The sequence below is a fragment of the Protopterus annectens genome, chromosome 14.part0 (genome assembly GCF_019279795.1).
Source record: "Protopterus annectens isolate FY-2018-M chromosome 14.part0, PAN1.0, whole genome shotgun sequence".
Classification (NCBI taxonomy): domain Eukaryota; kingdom Metazoa; phylum Chordata; order Ceratodontiformes; family Protopteridae; genus Protopterus; species Protopterus annectens.
The window spans coordinates 568,135,390-568,155,243 of record NC_056748.1 but is presented as its reverse complement, the minus strand read 5'-3'; positions in this window follow the sequence as shown (position 1 = coordinate 568,155,243).

Genomic DNA, 19,854 nt, shown 5'->3' with positions numbered 1-19,854 from the left:
ATCAAGTAGTCAATAACTATTTGTTAATTAGAGAGTGATTCTGAAGGCTTTCAAAGGTTTTAGGGCATATTTCTACCATTCTTTATCTAAGGTTACTCATTGAACAAATGACAGTTAAATGAAGAAATAATCACAAGTCTAATCAAAAGGTGACTGTCCTGTTTTTGATACCTTTGAGGAGCAGTATTACTTATAAAAAGCAAAAGGGACGTGGGAGGTTTATTATTTATAATTATTTTTGTATGCATCAAAATTCTCTTAATTCATTCTAATGAGGAACATCTGACTCAGTCCCAAAGAATGTATGAAATCCATAATGTTTTCATTACATTTCTGACACAGTAGACAAAATCAATTCATCAAAACAAAATAAAATGTAGCTTTGTAATTATGCAGGTATGCAAATAAGTGCATTTTGTAAAGGTGTTTATTTAAACAGTATTATGCCAGATTTGTGACTGGTCAACAACAACAACATTATCAACATTAATTAATTAACATTAGTAGCCCTGAAACCTGGGTTTCACAAGCAAACAGCCAATGGAAGTATTGATAGTGAGTGGGAATGAAATGTTTAGTGTCTTACTCATCTTAGGAGAGGGTAGATTTTCTGCCTGACTAAGGCACTCCACATGGAAGCCAGGGTGAGAAGTAAAGGATAGTCATCTGCATCAGGGGGTCTGTATGGGGCAACTAATATACCTAAACCAGACTGACATCAACACACACACTCCATTGTGTTATGAAGTAAGGGTAGGCCAAAGATAATATACCTAAACCAGACTGACAGCAACACACACACTCCATTGTGTTATGAAGTAAGGGTAGGCCAAAGATAATATACCTAAACCAGACTGACATCAACACACACACTCCATTGTGTTATGAAGTAAGGGTAGGCCAAAGAAAGAAAAGCATCCACTACTGTCAGGACAGAACTGTACTAATGTACTCCTATCTCCATGTGACAGAGACTGAGGAGGACGTAGCTGTAATCACACAGTAGATGGTGGTCGACAGGGGATGGGACATCAGAATTAGATGTGAAAAATATCCTTTTCAATAGTTCATTCCGATAGTTAGAGGACACTAACAAAGCAAATTGGCTACTGAGCAGAGAGTTGTTGAAAATCTTTGAAGTTTGGTACTGTTTCTTAGCCAGACTGGAAATATTCACTAGGATATCTGTGTTACCAAAGATAATCATCAAAATTAATCTTGCCACTATCACACTTAAGTAGAAGTTTAGCTTGGTTACTACAGTGAATGTCCACTGCCACCCTTCCACATGATGGACCAGCTGACATTTGACACTCCCTTTCATTCTGCTGCACTGGATCCTCCATCATCCGAGTTCATATAGGTCATGTTCAGTGGGTCTGGGCCACAGAGGCAGCAGGTGCAGCTCTAATCAGTCTTGTTATGAGAAACACAAACCAGAGATTACTACATTTTAAACTTAATTTTGTATTTTAGGAGATATGGAACATGCACATACATCTTTGACATGTCTACCTGCACATCTTCTACCTGCTGTTCTTAACTTGTCCATAGTTTAAACCTGCTTCAGAAATTATGTGAGTTTCACCATATTTTTTTTCTATTTATTGAACATTACTGTGACAGTGTTGAAAGTTCAACATCCTTAAGTGAAATAGGGGGCACGGCGGTGTCGTTTAGGCAGATGTGTGGGTACAGTTTTAGAGGGGCCAGACACCATTTAAGAAATCCTAGATCTGAATTATCCATTTTTGAGGAGGAATGATTTCAAGTAATCTTCTCAAAATCAGGTTATTCTTGCCTGTATCCACAGAGGTTTTGTGAAGTATACAAGCCAATGAGTGCTGTCTTGCATGCTTCACAAGGCTCTCCTTATAGAGGTTTTTGCCTATAAGCAGTCTATATGCTCCTGGGTACTGATGCTCATAGCTCTGCATGTGAAGTGGCAGTTTGTGGGACGGGTCTATATAAATGTGCTTCTCGATTTAGAAGACTTGTGCAGTTCAGGACTCTTGAACATCTGTAGTATTTGTGTTTCATGCAAGACAGGGCTGCAGATACATAACTGTACATGACAATCTTGCCATACACAACATGCATTTCAGTGATGGGAATATGTAGAGAGAGAAGTAGAGCTGTTACATCTTGGTCAGCCCACCACTGAAGGCAAGTCACAGTGTATATGGAATGAAGCTTACGTAAACCTATATATGTCAGTATACTACTGTGTAGGTGTGTGTGTACTGGACAGTGTGTCAGTGGGTCTGTGGGAGACAGTATGTGTGTCTGTTGTGAATGTGTGTAAGTGTACATATGCATTCATGTTGGCATGCACCTGTGCATTCATATATGTGTGCGTGTGTGTGTATCTCTCTCTCTCTCTTTCGGGGGGTTCACTGCTCATGTACTGGCTTGTTAGTAGTTAGGGTGTTTCACTGCATTGTTGCTTCAGCTGCTTAGTGGAGTGATTTAAAATCATGCAAATTCCAGGCAATGAGAGGTTGCCCTTGTAGAAATGTTCATGATTACAGTCATTTACTGGCACAGCAATGCATCACAGTACATCAGTACAGGGTAAGTTGCGTTGTGCATCTGTATGAACACTGGCCTCCTCCTTGATTTAGGCTTTAAATAAGTTTATTTAATTTATTTATATCCCAATTTATTTTCCTGATGCAGCCTGGCAATCTTCTAAAGCACTTATTTTATTTTTTAATTTTCTTGCAATCTCAGCTGTAATGCATTAATTTCAGTTTCAATGCCTACAATGTCTACCAATTGTGCCAAAGTTTCTTTTAAATTTTGTAGTGATAGAACTGGATATTTGCTATAGCTTTCATGAGCTGATTGAATTATTAGATTGATGACTAGTAGTCTTAGAAATAGAAGATTGCTTACTTTCTGATGTTAAGTTATCAAACTGAAATAAATAAATAAATACATAATGTTGACTAGAAAGATAGCAAATGTTAGTTGAATTGTTGTTTTTTAGAGCTACCAAATGAATAGTGTACAAGTGACCAATCTTTTACTTGTGCCTTGCAGCTCTTGCATCAATAAAACTGAAGCATCTTTCAGATGTCGATGTGCCACGGTAAATCTTAATAAAAAGCAGCTGACAACTGAAGTTTTGATCCTGTGTTGTAGTGGTAGGCAGCTGTGCACTCCTCCACATTCTGATTCATTAACAAAAAGCCACTTAGAACCACTGCAGGATGTTAGGTTACTTTCCTGGAATCCCAGCATGCATGGTATGTGTTTAACAGTATCTCCTATTTTACCTAATGCAAAGACAGTTAGAAATACAACTAAGCTATTCAAGGCTGCTGCAACCATTTTGCTAGAACTCTGCCAAAGGTAGAAGTAGAATTCTCACACATTTGGCGGAATTATTATAAAATAATAAATTTATTTCTAAAGAAATCTACACATTTTTAGAAAAGAAGGAAACCAAAGTCTAGTGACACATTAACGTTAATATTCAAATCCCAAAACCATGAAAAGCAAGAGACAGAAATTGAAACTTACCTTAGAACATGGACAGGACAAACTCATGAAAATATAAACGTGGCTGACTATAATAAACACTGACATACTGAAGTTCAGAACTGCAGATTGTATCACTACAAGACATTAAATTCATCTGAAGAAGATATGATTAGGATTGAGGCCATTAAATGTACTCTACATGAACTCAGAGGTCACAAAACATGTTTACCTAGAAGTGGAAAATAATTGCAGTTCTCTTGAAAAATCAAGTTATATAGAGAATCTGTAAAGAAAAAAAAAACAGCAAAAAAAAAGAAACAGTGTATACCTCCTGAAACACATGGCTGTATGTTTGTATATCTAGACTTCAAGTACCGCAGACCTCCTCCAAAAAAGTTGGTGTAAAATATGGTGGTTCATTAACTTAATACATAGCAGAACTCAGCACTGTAACCTTCTGTTTCAGGACAAACACAAGTTATATTACTCTTCTGTCCACTCCTTGCACTCACGGATTCCTAGCTTTGTGCAAATGTGTTTTTAATTCTACTTTTCAGGAAGCAGCTTGGGATTAGTGCTACTCTTTTGCTTCTGGTGAGAGAGGGAGCAAAGGATATAGGTTCCTAGCTCCATACAATTGTGTTGAGAACATCACTATTTCCTTTACTATATAGTCTTTATTTCCAGTAAACAACTACAAATCTCATAAACACTAATCAATTCCAAAGGCAATAGGCACTACTGCCCCTTCAACCCAAATTAACAAACACCTGGAACCATGTATTTGCACTTTCCTACTGTCTCTGCAGCCTGCTTGGTTGAAATGAGCATCCTGGGACAATGTAACAATTGTCATGTTTGCTAACAACCTCCCACTACTTAAACTGGCACAATGTGTGAAAGAGGTAGTTTTATAATTTTATTGGAGGCAAAGTTCTCACATGCGGCCATGACAAATAACATGCCGATTGTCAATCCATCATAACAGCACACCAAACCAATCACACATGGCTCAGAACAAGCACAGTGGTCTGTATATACTGAAGCTCTTAAAAATAACATAGCTAAACTACAAAGGCATCATGAATGTAACCTAGGAAACCAGTGTCCTCACTAACCTCATAAACTGTCAGCACCCACCACAAAACACACGTATGAGTCACACTGACTCATTTCAAAAGCCCATAAGGCAAACCTTCACACAACTGAATATCCTAATCCAACAACATGGTGCACCACTCACCAAACTGTCAAAGGAGAGTGCCAAAGTTAGTTGTTTCAGGTGCCAAGAATCAAGTTTCAACACATCACACAGGCACTCATGTCCTTACACCACAAGTACACATATGGCATAGTCTTAGTCCACATGGGTGTAAATATCATGAAACATACCTCCCTGGACTGTGAAGAAAAACATGCTGGAGTGCTAGGAGTGTATGTCTGAGGCAGGTAGGAACCACCACTGAGCAGTATTCTACTGTCACCAAGAATGATGTCCCAGTATAAATGAAAGGTCACTAATTTCAACAATTTATGTAGCTTCTGCTGTCATTTGAAGGGGTTATAATATATATATTAGCCTGGGAGGAGATGTTGGACAGTCCTAACCACTTTGCCAGGGATGGCCTGCACCTAACACCACAAGGCTATCGGTCATTAACTAAAAAGTACTATTCCTCCATTAACTAGCCTTGTACATCCTCAAAAATGTATGCCCAAAAATGTCTGTACTTAATTAATGCAAAATCTCTGGACTAGTTAGTCCACACCCCAACTAGGGGCAATAAAATCCTGGACTTGGTCCTTACCAATATGGGGCAGCTTTGGTCCCCACCAATTGTAACTTCTTCCCTGTTCAAATCCAATCACAAATCAGTCATCCGACTTAAGTTGAAAGTATCTGCCAATAACTCTGTACTCTCAGATTATACCAGGCCAATCTACTAAAAATGGAATAATGACCTTGGTAATTCCAAAGCCTCTTCCATCTTAACAACCCCATTACTTAAGCATAATCGCTTACCATCATATTTTATGCAAATGTAAATAGCTACATAGATGTAAAGTAAGTACAACTCCAAATTTAAAAATAAACTTCTGTGATAGAAACCGAATATATACAGGCTCTGTAATAAAGGGAAAAAAATCATTGCATGTAAAAATAAGTCAGTAATGTACTTGCTATACTTAACAAGGAACTCTGGCTCCTAATCACACCACCCCAAACCAGACATGAGGTAAAAATATCCACCCAGGTGAAGAATAACCAAAGTCTTTTTTTTTTTTACTATGTTGAAAATCTCAGAACTAATGCCCAGCACTGCTCAGAATTAATAGTAAAGGATACTACACACTTGGATCCAGAGGACATAGCCAATATACTAGGAGAATTATTTAGTTCAAACTTCACCCTAATTGTCCTATATTCCCAGATCACATTCCTGCATCTACACCTGGTAATCTACCAAGAACAAGTCCTCAAGGTGCTATCCAAGGCAAAGAACACTACTTATGGACCGGATAACATACCAGGCTTGTCTACTGGTTAGCCTAAAACATTAATTGTCAGATCTCCTACAGAGGTTATTCAATGTCAACGTGCAGGCAGACTTCACATCAGATAAATAGAGGACAGAACAGTCATCTCCTTGCACAAAGGTGGGGCATCAACCAACCTGAGTAATTACAGACCTATAAGCCATAGGGCTGTGGAAAAGATCATTATGGAATTAATAAATAAGGACTTAGGCAGTCTACAAACTTTCATCCCAAGCCAGTTCAGATTCATCAAGGGTTAAAATTGTCTCCTTAACATGGTCAACTTCTTCAAGAAGGTTACTGAATGGATGAGGGCAAATCTGTATACTCTGCATATCTAGACTTCACAGTGACATTCAGGACCATCCCATGCTTGGGTATTGTAGATAAACTCCCCCAGCTAAATGTAATTCATTATCTAACTCATTGGTTAACAAACTGGCTCACAAATAAAGCCTAGGAAATTAGAGTGAGCGGCTCTACCTTCTCCAAAACACCTGTCACTAGTGGTATACCCCAGGGTTCATTCCTTGGGCTGCACTACTCTTTGGCATTTACTTCTCAGAGATCAAAGCAAATGCTGAGGGTTTATGGCTGACCTAGTTTGCAGATGACTGTAAACTTGTCACAATCATAAACTCCTCAGAAGATGCCAAAATCCTCCAAGAAGGCCTTTCCCAAACCAATAGCTGGTGTCAAAATCATGGACTAAAACTAAATGCCAAGAAATGTATTATCATATCCTTTGACAAGCATGACTTACCTTGTAACTTATCACATTGACAATATGCCCCTGAAAGTTGATCTGTAGTCAGGGATCTGGGAACCTATGTCAACTATGTCAACAATGAATTGCCTTTTGATCACCATGTACTCACTATTGTAAGGAAGGTCTTTTCCTTTGCACAGCTTGTATTAAAAAGTATGGTGTCATGGCCAAGCGGTGTAATCATTCCACTGTGCTCGTTTCTCTTCAGGCTGGTCATTGAATATAATGTCCCATTTGGTATGTTCCTCTCCAAGCACTTTTTAAAACTAGAATGATCACAGTGCTTTCTTATTACAATGTCAAGAGCCTAAATCACAAAAACTTTGCAGACCATATCAAAGCCTTGTCTACTCAGTACCATATAGGTGACTAAGAGGCAACTTCTGACTCTCAGACTGAGCCGGAGCCGACCCTGTTCTGTCAGGCATGTTACATACTCGCATGTTAAATGGTAGCATGAATACTCTCTTGAGGGATGTCAATCTATTTTGCAACATAAATGGAACATGTTGGAGGGATAGGTATGTATCGCAGGGAATACCTGTTTTATGGTACTGTCTTCCACTCCACATAAAGCAAAGTACTTCCATTATAGCATTCAAACATATTTTAGATAACTGGATAGGAAACTGCAAATTCACCCAGGTTTAGCACCCATTTTCTTCCTAGATAGGGGTAACAAGAAGATATCCCACCATTCTTAGTTCTGCCTGATTCTGAGTTATTTGAATGCAAAATATGATGGCTAAAAGTTACCATGGGAATGTAAGGCTAGACTTTTTAAGATTTTTCAGATCAGTAGCCTAGTAAGTACCTATAAACCTTATTCACAATGAAACTACATAGCCATTAAAAAGACTGCAAGCAATACATAACCTCCAAACTGCTAGGTTTGACATCAAAGTGTATAGAAGTAGCTGTCCTCATTTCCTATTCTAGATTGGCATTTTCGAAGGACAAGGGAGGTTTGGGTTTACCTAATCTTTATCTCTATTATTTGATTGTCTCATCCAATAAACTTCTTACTATCTCTAAATTCAATAACACTTCTTATCCAAATCACTCTTTATGGATAAAATTATGGTATAATTATGTCATTTCTAATAATTTAAATCCTGAAGCTATTCCCTTTATCTCTCTGGATAGTTTATTTATTAAAAATATATCTACAGTATTTAAACAAAAGATTAGAGATTTCCAAACCTTACTCAAAATGTGTAAACTAGAAAGATCTCGCACCATGTTCAGCCAATTCATCTAAACCCAAATATATTATTGGACAATAAACTTTTGAACTTAACAAACTATCCTTTAATTAAAAATCTAAAAGTAGGAGATGTTTTGAAATATCTTGACTTGCCTTTATCTGACTGGCGTAAGTTATTGAAAGTAAACTGGAATTACTCACCAATTCTTACACAACCAAGAGCAATAATTAAAACAAATTTGTATGTCTGGTCCCCATAGACTCACAATTGAAAAACCTTAACACGATTATCAAAATACTTTCATCATCTGATAAAATGCTCTCAAACTCATATAAATTAATTAATTCTTTAATGATGGACCACAACTGTCTTTTATCTAATGTTTGGTTGAATTATAATTCCCAATTGTCAGAATCTCAGAAAGTCCTGGCTATTAGACACACTAAGGAATTTATCCCTTTTAAAAAATTAGCATACACACAATTAATGATTAATAATGATGCCTACTTTACCCCAATCAAATTAAACAAATTTAACCCAAATAAGTCCCCTTCGTGTTCATGCTGTTCTCATCCCCAAGCAAACCTCCTTCATATTCTATGGTATTGTCATTTTTCTCACAGATTGTGGACATCTTTGAAAGTCAGACTGCAGAAAATGGGATATCAAAAATCCACGTTGACGTGGGAATTTGCTATTCTACATATTCCATTGATTCATCTTTCAAAAGTTGATATTCATGTTATCATTTTTATTTGCTCATTACTAAAACTTTACATAATACAAAATTGGATTGATCGTTCTAAATTAAAATGGGTTACTTTCCAGAAAATGGCTTTTAAATTTATTGATGCTCAAAGATACTTAGGTGGGAGTCCAAAAAAAAGCTATTAGAAAGGTTGTGTTAGAAAAGGTTCTAAACATATTAAATAGTTAATGTTAAATATATATATTTTTTTTTCTCTCAGGTTGCCTAACTTGTATATAGTGTACATATGGTGTATGTTTTATTTCTAAATAATTTATCAAAATCTCAGGAAGGTTGTTATCACTAGATGAATTGTTATATGTTCATTTATGCCTTCTTGTTATGTATAATCTTTTAATTGTCTTGCTATTCATATAATTAATAAAAATTTTTTGAGAAGAAGTAGCTGTCCTCTGCTGTTTGGAACTCTCTCCCTTCAGCCATATAAAATAGCTCAACTGGTACTACACAGAAAAAACAAGCTTAAGAGTAAGGTACACTTTTTCAAAGCCATTCATTTGCATTGCTTTGACAAACCACCCTAGCATTATTCTTTCATTGCTCAATTCTACTCACACTTGTGTTCTTAGGTTGCTAGCCCATAATACAACACGATACTCTAATTGCAAATTCTTTTGCATATTGTATACAGTTGTACATACTGTATATAGGACAGCTACTTTGTACTTGCAACAGTATATAATGCTAAATGTAGACATAATTTAACAATGCAAGAGTTGAAACATGCTGCTATATTGTACTTCACTGATACACTTTGAATCCCATTATTCAAAGCTTTATCCTGTGTTCACTATAATTATTTTTCTCTACCCTAACATTTCTTCAAAGCAAATAATTATACCCACAGTGTTTTAATCCACTGTAATTGTTTGCTGCACACTAATGCTTTTCAGTGTTAAGTGTTGATTAACTGTTTCTTTTTATGCCTTTAGGCAGAGCTGTAAGGAGTGGCGCACGGCAACTGTGGTCCCACTCCACAAAGGTGGTGCCTCTATGGACCCTGGTAATTACCGCCCCATAAGCTTAACAAGCCTGGTCTGCAAAGCTATGGAGAGGATCATAATGGAACTCATAAACAAGGACATAGGGGACTTGCAGACCTTGGACCCAACCCAGTTTGGCTTTGTCAAGGGCAGATCTTGCCTTTTGAACTTGGTCGACTTCTTCGAAACAGTTACCAAGGCCATTGATGAGGGAAAGACAGTCCATACAGCCTACCTTGACCTTGCAAAAGCTTTCGACACAATACCCCACTCAGGTATCATAGAGAAACTTACCAGCTTAAATGTAAACCCATATGTCACAAGATGGGTTGCAAACTGGCTAAAGGACAGAACCCACAGGGTTAGAGTTGCTGGAGCCATGTCAGACTCCAAGCCGGTTACAAGTGGTGTCCCACAGGGCTCAGTCCATGGCCCCCTATTGTTCGGCATCTACTTCTCAGAAGTACAGGCAAACATAGGAGGACTATGGCTGACAAAGTTTGCGGATGACTGCAAACTGGGTGCCATAGTGGATAGTACATCGGACACAGACATCCTTCAGAGGGGTCTCACGGAAACTGATAGCTGGTGCCAGAGCCATGACATGAAGTTAAACGCAAAAAAGTGTATAGTCATACCCTTCGGGAAAAACAAGGTAACCCCAAGCTACCATATAGATGGCAACCCACTAAGCACAGAAGAGGTTATCAGGGACCTGGGTACCCAGGTTGACAGTGGCCTCTCGTTTGACACTCACGTTGCTAAAGTGGTTCGAAAGACCTTCTACTTTGCCCATCTGATCATGAAGGGATTCACATCCAGATCAAGTGAGGTCATTGTTCCCCTGTACTCTTCACTTATCAGACCAATGATCGAGTACAATGCCCCATTCGGGATGTATCTCACCCGACACCTGCAGCAATTGGAGAGACCCCAAAAGTTCCTCACCAAAAGGATAAAGGGACTCCAAAACCTGTCATATACTGCCAGACTGAAGAAACTCCAACTCTATTCAGTTGCATACCGTCTACTCAGAGGTGACCTGTGCCTGACATACAAGGCCATGACCAACCCAGAATTAATGGACATGCTCCACCTCAAAAAATCCAAATCCACCAGAACCACTAGAGCAAGTGACTTAAACCTTAGCACGGATATAAATAGGGCGTGCTGGAGGGATAGACTTATCACCCAGAGACTCCCCATGCTGTGGAATAAAATCCCGGTCCATGTGAGGCAGAGCACCTCGCTGGCTCTGTTCAAGAGAAATCTTGACCGGTGGATGGGAGATCGTAGGTTTACCCCGGGAATCATCTCTGTGTCACTGCTGGACAGAGGCACAACAAACTAATGGGCACATTATATCTAACATAAGGGGTGGCCTAAGCCACATAACTTTGGGCTAGGCTTATAAATGCCTTAGGGCAGATAGCCTAGTATAAACCTATGAACTTATGAACCTATGTAGCTGAAAAAGATCACTTAACTAGCCCAACATGCACCTGGTTACCAAGTGTACAAATAAAATTCTTACAAAGCTATACTAAAGGGTGAGTTAAATCTCCCCTTGATATTCTAGAAGAGTGATACAAGCCCAACTATTCATGAGAGCTATACATGCCCCTTACTGGTAGATTCAGATGATTTTATTCAAATTGTAATGTCTGCTTCATCTTAAGTGTCATTCTTTTCAATAGAAAATTATCTGTTTCTAGATGCAGTTATGAAATAGCTCCTCATGGAACTGGCTATAGAGCTAAAACACAGAAAAATAAACAGTAACTGAGCCTGTCGAAAAAAGAGAGAACTGGAGTTGTGACATGTTTTGATCACATGGTATTGCAGTAAATGTCGATTCTTCAGATTAAGCCAATGTAACAGCATTCATTAAAAATTAAAATGGCTAACTAAAGTATTTGACATAGTATCAAAGCATCCATGTGCCAACATGCAAGGGGGGAGCTATCTTTCATCCCCCCCCCCCCACTTATAACTATTTCTGAGGTTTCCATACCTTAGGAGAGACTGCCTCCTTTTGGCAAATGATATTTTTGTTCAGTGTCATTCAGGGATTATTATTCATTAAACTATCATTCAGTCAAATGTTGGATTACCTAGAATTAAAAAAGTTACCAGAATGGCTGATCAGAGCCATACATCTAGAGACCTAGCTATATGAGGGGATAAATAAGACTTCAGTGGTAAGGATGCTGCTAATCACTGCTGAAAAAATATAAATTATAAAGAATTAATCAAAAAAATTAAAAGTCAGCCCTTTGTTGTCTTCAGATTTAATGAAGTTAAACAGTCCAAAAGTTGCCTATACACCCAAATAAGGTAGACACACACACAAACTTGTTGCTGAATTGTAGAGTTATTTTGTGCCAGGATAAAATGAAAGTAAAAGAAATAAAAGCAGTTTTGAGATGTAATTTGCTGATATCTTCAGTTACAGTCATGCTTTCTTTCATGTGAGCAAACTTAAGAGGGCATATAAATAAGTACAATCACAAAATCATGCAGGAAATTTATTTTTTGATAATGTTAAAAAGCCTGATTTGTTTAAAGAGAGATTTTTGTAAGCATGCACTTGGACATCTCTATTCGTAATGCAGATTATCTGCAGTTAATTAGTGAAGAATCATAGTTACAGAAGTATTAAAGGATATAAGGAAAAGTCTAATGACCCTGACACTAAAAGAAATATGTTTTCTCTTTAAAGAAAAATTTATAGAACATTTCCTTCATTCAATCACTATAAAGTTGCCAGAGCACTGTGTTTTCCTGACCTGTAATGAACATGAGGTCATTCCAGTATATCAAGCAAGAGCTGACAGGTAACACGGAAAGAATTAAAGAATCTAAAAACCTCTTAGTAATTTAGGAAGTGCTAAAACAGAAAATCATGTGTTGCCAGTAGTTCAAACCTTTGCAAAAAGTCACAAGATTTAGGATTATGAAAGAATTGTTAATACAGCACTGCACTGTAAAAAGGAGACTGTCTGGATCATTATATGTTTCTTGGGGGGTGTGAGTGTATATCAAAGCATACTTGAGGTACTGCTTGGCAATTTAGATGAGTAATGAATCAGATTAGATAAGGCTACAGAGTTCCAAGAGTGATATCTTGAAAATGCTCTGGGAAATGTCTTGAGATTTGTTCCTTGGGCTTTTTCTTTGCACAGGAAAATGTTTAGCTCATGAACCACCTGTAAGAACATTTACTAAAATAAAAAACAATACTTTCATGCTTAAATAGAACTTCTCCATGTGTACAAATGTGTAGTTCCTACGATGAGCATTTTGCTACACATAGATAAAGATTTTGCTTTAGTACTTAGATTTACTTGATCTGTGCTAAATAAATTTAGCAGTTTGGTATTCCCTTTCTGTTAACCTGAATATGTAGTGGGTATATAGCAAGAAGTATATTTTATTTACAAATCCATGCATGAAAATAAACTGGGACCATCTCAAACAACCCAGGTCTTGTTAGTAGGCTCCAAAAATCTGTAAACATCTGGACCGGGCCCTTACCATTACGGTTTATTTTAACCGCAAAGTCAGATGAATAGTTCTAAATTGTCGCAGGCAGTCTGATTTAAAACTAGGGAAAAATATACTGCATAGCTTCACTTAAAGTACTGGTTTAAGAATTCCTTCCAAATATTGCTAAGTTAATTGAAAGGGAAATGAATAACAATATCATTATAACCTTATGATCGAGTAAACCTGGGGAGTTAATACCTGCATTTACTTCAATGATTAAAAAGAGTACAGAGTCATTATATACTACCCAAATACTAAAGAACAGTACTAAAGTAGAGATTAGGTACAGAGGCAATATATATGAAATGGTTGTAAATGTCTGAACTGTAAAGATTGCTCTATCTCACTTAATTGTTCATGTTTACATTTATTAGCCTGCTAAAAGCAATGGGTTTCTCTGATTACAGTTCAAATAATAAAGAATGAATACATAAAGTATGTGTAAAACTGATCTTCATATGTAATAAATCTAGGCCCGTGTTTCTCAAAAGGAGAGTCCAACATTCCTGAGGACTTACAGGCCTGTTTCAAGGGAGGCCCAAGTAAGTCAGAAAAAATATTGTTTACTTAAAATATTAACTATTCTGCACCATTTTGTATGGGATCAAGCTAAATAGATAATATAATATCAACTGAATATTTGATTGCAAATCATTAGCAAAACTGTATTACATTAAACTATGACTATTTCAAGTAGGTATGTTTTTGTGTGTGTGTGTGCTGTAGGAGGGTGATGTCTGTACATTGTAGACTATGTTCTATTTGGAATGTGGAGGCCTAAAATACTTCTTTGATGTCTACAGAAGACCAGGAACCAAATGGAAAATGCACCAAACAAGCCTGTATACGAACTCCATTTATTGCAGTAGAAACACACCAAGATTAAGCGCTTTCGTCTTTCACATAGAAGACTTCATCAGATATTTGGATTTTGTCTGTAGAAGACTTGAGTAACTTTTCTGTAGTATGAGAGTGGTTCACTTGGCAGACTTCTGTGATCCTATACTCAAGGCTAAGCAGTGGTATTTCTAGTATAAAAGCTTGTATCTATAATGCATTGAAAAAAAGAAACGGGATTTGTCATAAACACATGTAACACTTTCTTTAATACTGTTGGAAACTAATATATCATTATTCAAACAAAAATCAATGAACATGGCGTAAAGTACTTGAGATAATATAGACTTAAATCCAAACCTTGCATATTATCGTTTTTAATTCATCATCTGGAGCTAGTCTTTAACTTGCTCTAATTAGCTCATGTTTTTATTCCTGTTACTATTGATGTTGGATATGAACAACTTCTTAACATTTTTCATTAATTTCTTTATTTTCTTCACCAGGGATTATTATGGCCACAAAGAGAGTGACTTCGATCCCTTTCTCGCTGAGCATCAGGCATGCATTAGTGTCATCTCCATAACTAACTTGCTCAGGTATTTGTTCCCAAAAATCCATTGTATCATTATATGCCTTTGGGAGCCGAGCACTTAAACCTTTGATTGTCACTGGAAATAAATCAGCCCTTGATGTAAACCTACTCTCTACGCAATAACCAACTGTCCCAAGATCTTTTTCCTTCATTGCTGACCCTTTGTTTCCATGAATTAATTACTTCATTCACTTAGGCTGTTGTCATCACAGAAGGAAACGTTATCCTCTGGAAGTAGTCTAGCTTAATAAACAGACATCTGTTTTGGTACTGTATTACATGTGTTGAATTCATACCTTCTTTCTGATGCATAATATACAAGTGAAAATTCATTGGGAGGAATAGAAACATAGGGACCAATACTAGGTAAGCTACCCCAGGGTCCATAAAAGACTTAGCTATATGTACTTTTAAGTAGACACACTTAACTTCTTAACACCTGTTATAATGTGAGGTGTTGCCAGCTGTGCCAGGAAGAATAGGGAAGTACATGTGTAACATATGTCAGCATAATTAGCGGAGTTTTGTAAATAATTTTGTGTCATTTGACTATAACACTGACTTGTACAAATGCTTGTGTTAAAAATGTATCAATAGTGTTATTACAACTGAATAATGTATATGTTTAAACAAATAATTCTGGAACGGAAGAGTAGAAGTTTTTTAAATTGTTCTGTAGCTTTCAGATACCGCAACAGATCTTAGCAAAGCTCTGAGTGTATATTGTATCAGAGCCAGGTGATCAAATGTGATGTCATTATATAAAGACCACTGAGAGGATGGAACTTTTACAGCAATTTGTTTTGTTTTCTGTGAAACCTGATATAAAAGATCTATGTCAGTTATGATGAGTTAATTCAGTCATTTTGAAGCTCATCACCTTGCCTTGTGGAAGTAAGCATCTTATCTTGTCTTGCTGTATTAATTAAGTTTGCTAGGGAACACTTATTCTTTAGACAGTCAGGAAATGCAGTGAGATTAGTTAAGTATTTTTTTTTTGCATCTGTTTGTATCTGTCCAACTGTGTTATTTTCATCTCTCCTGTTATGAAACTCTGGTGTTTATTGTACTTAGATATTTATTAATGACGCCATGGCCACTCCAAAAAGCCTTGCTGCTTTGGTTACACTCTACCATTTACATTAGTATTGATTTACTCAGTATAATTGGATAGCCTTGTTAGAGCCTGAGAGTAATTGACTGGTGCAGCATGGTTACTTTATAGTCTGAGCAGAAGGGGCTCGGCTAGTAAATCTGTACCAGCCTTTCTCAGGTGTTTGTGCGTGAAAATGAAATACCCCAGTGTGGATGGTTCAGCTACTTGGAACTGGGACACAGTACTCCAAAGTGAGTCTTGTTTGGGATCTGGGGAGACAGAGTCCAGTCTCAGGTCTGGAGCATGTTCCCTGGTTGCTCTTGGGGAAAATTGTGCTTGATGCAGAGAGCTGCATCTGAAAAATACTGTGTAAATCCATTCCTGTTTTTAGTAACCATCTCTCACTGATGTCCGTGGTGAGAATTGTGGCTTCTTGATTACTGAACCGGGGTAGAGAGGCTGTCACACCACCCTTTATGAGTAGTTAATATAACCTACCTCCCAAACCCAGAAGGGCCGCACATGATAACTGTGGTGTAAGTTTATGTCTACACATGTAATCATTAAGACTAGCCTTAAAGAAGACAAAGTCATACTTTGCTTGTCCTGTGGCAGGAAAGTTATTCCATAGGCTGGGAATATATTGACTCAGGAACTTGTACATCCAGCGAGTCATGTTTATTTGTCAGCGTAAATTTAGGTCCTCAGTACAATTGTTTATAGATCCACTGGTTTTGTGAAGAAACACACACATGATATGATCTTTTACTGCTTGAAAAGTGAGACACGATTCATCTTGGAGCAGCCAAAAGACTACTGAGTAGGATAGTTGTGCTAATCTAGCGTGATAGTTGTAAGATTTCAGGTCGTTATTTTTTTTTGGTTAAAAATCATTGAGGCCTTTCTGGCTAAGCAATGCTAATGGGGTCATTGTATTCAGTGTCTCAACATGGAAGAAGAGTGCAGTAGTAAGATGACTTCTTTGGACCTTGAAGATATTCCCCTGGAAATCAACTGAGACAAATAGAAAGAATTTCTGACTAAAAACAATGATGAACACATGATAAATGGATGAATTAGGTTACGGATTTGCAGCTCTTAATCTAAAAATGCTAAAAACTGAAATATGAAAAGAATTCTAGAGGTTGTAACTGGGAGGGCGCTTTAAACTACAGAGAACTGTGTTGGCAACTACCCTTAAACGCAACTAATTTACTACAGGGTTAAATTAACACATTTGTTATCTAGTTAACAAATATACTTTAAAAACACTTTTAATACTATACGTTTTTAACATACATAGTCTCATGAGTTAAACTGTTTTTGTAGCATTTCAGCAGCAAACCGGCTTTCAAAAATACTACTTTCATTTTATAAGTAATGTCTTTTAATGTATTTAAAATTAACTAAGTATTTTTTTTTTTACATTTAAGAATTGTATATTTAAAAAGCTTTGAAGAACATTCACCCAGTAAAAGACTGTTTTTATGTCATGTGACTCATTCTTTTAAAAGAAGTAGCCATAAAATGTAGGAAAAGGTTCTGATAAAGTCTTTATTAAAGCCATTGTAAGACAAAAGCACTTAATCAGACTTTTATTTGTAACTAAGTCATTATTTCCTGCATCTTGGGACTTGGTTTACTAGCATGTATACTTTGTTTCTGGTTATCAGTAATACTTCAAAGTATATGTACCAGACCTCTCACCTGTTCCTATTTTGAGGCCTAATTTAGCTGTGCATACAATTTTCCTTTTCTTGGAGGTATGTCCCTATTTTTAGGCTTGATTTACCCCTCCACAAAACTTTCTGAATCACCCTTATCACATGTGATTTATGAAGCTGTGTAGTACACAGACATGACCAACGTACTAGTGGCACCAGTAATTTAAAGGAGGAGAACTCATCTTGCATCTCCCTTTCCCAGAAGCAAAAATAAACGACCTTGCACGGTAGAATTTTGCAGTGCAGTTCATTAAACTCTACAGATTTTAAACCATTCCTAGTAATGTGGTTATGTTTTCTCACAAGTTTGTGTTGCTGAGTAGTATCCCACATTATATAAAGCTAGTGCTGTAAAAAAAAGAATCAGAAATAACAGCACAAAGTGCCCAAAGTATCTCCGATATCACCAATTTATTGGAGGTCACAGTACAAACATGAAAAACACTCAAAACATTAACACCCAATTGTTCTGATGCAATTTCATCAATGTAGACTTCGTCAGATGCAAAATAGGAGGACCCATACTCCTCAATTAATATACCATTCCCAATTTCAAATCACCAATCACAGTGCTAAAAGGTAGAAACCATTCATCAGTTAAAAACAAAGTCATATAAAAAAAAAAATATATATATATATATATATATAAGTACAAATAAGCCTTTAGCCCAAGTTAAAACATTCTAAAAAGCACATAATAACCCTATAAAATTGCATCAAAGTAAATAAATTGATCATAATGTACTTAGATTCTTGGGACTTTTTACATAGTGTGAAACAACAACAACATCATGAGCAGTTAAGATTTATGGCTATCGACATCATCTACTTGTTCAGTTGTATTCCACACCAGGTAGGCTTACACTGGGTTGAAGAGACTTTAAGGCTGCTTGGCCACTTGGCTGACAATGAAGTTCATGTCAGCTTGACATTAATTGAATTGGTGTTAAAGAACAATTTTATATTTTTCGAAGTTAAGTTTTTTCACCAAATTTCTGGTGTAGCCATGGGAGCCCATTGTGCCCCACTTTATGCTAACATGATTTTGATATTTTGGGAGCATTTATACATCTTTAACTCCCCATATAAAGATTGCTGGACTCTTTATAAACATTTTCTGGACAACATTGCAATTGTTTGGGTGGACTCGGAAGACAAACTTAATGAATTTTTTGATTATTTTGATTATATATCAACTACTACCTCTTTTTTACGGTTTACACACCAATATGATAACCATGTAGTCAACTGTTTGGAAGTTACCAGAGAGAAACTTGATTTAGGGTTCAAATCTAGAATATTTAGGAAGCCCACCTATTCTAGCTCTCTACTCCACTTCACTAGCTCCCATCCCTACCCACAAAAAATTGGGATAGTTAAAGGACAGTTTGTCCGTGTTTGTAGGATGTGTTCATGTGATGAAGATTTTGTGGAAGAGAGTGGGGTTTTACTAGAATGTTTTCTGACAGGGTTATCCTTTGGATATGGTCCACAAGGTGTACAGTGAAGGTCTAGAGGGTAGATAAACTAGGTTTAAAACTATTTTAGGTTTGGATATTACACACCAATGCCCTACTATTGACGCTGAATGACAAACAAGAAAGTTCTGTTTCAACATTTGGTAGAGTCTTCGTTACTGAATTTAATGGGGATTCTAGAATCTTTAGAGAGAGTTTGGAAAGAGAATGGTGTATAAGTTCTCCCAACTTTCAGACTTGGGACATATTTTTGAAACCCCTATTAAGATTATTTATAGTAGGGGTCCCAATGTCAAAGACCGTTTAGAATGAACGGGTCCATTAAAATTGAACTGTAGGAAAACTGGAACATTTAGGTGTGGTTCCTGTCCCCAGTGTAAACATATTATTAATAGAGACGCTTTGTTCTTATTAGCCAGGGATTTTTATTTTACTAGTAAAGTGCGTAGTACCTGTGTCTTATGGTCTGGTCTACATTGCCTTGTGCAGTAAATGCCCTGCCTCTTACATAGGGAAAACTGAGAGGAAGTTGAAGAAAAGAATGTACGAAGACATGAATGATATCCGTACTAAGAATCCACTGAGTGTTCTTTATAAACATTCCCTTTCCAGTGTGGGGGTTAGTTTTTCCTTTTATGTGTTAGAGGAGATAGCTAAGGAACTAAGAGGAGGACCCTGGGAGACCATGATTCAGTACAGGGAGGTGTATTATCAGATTTTGCTAGAACCCAACAAACACACTGGATTAAATTACATTATCTCTTTAGCTCAACTTTTAAAATGTGAAGGTTTTTTTATTTGGTTTTGTTTTGTAGTTTT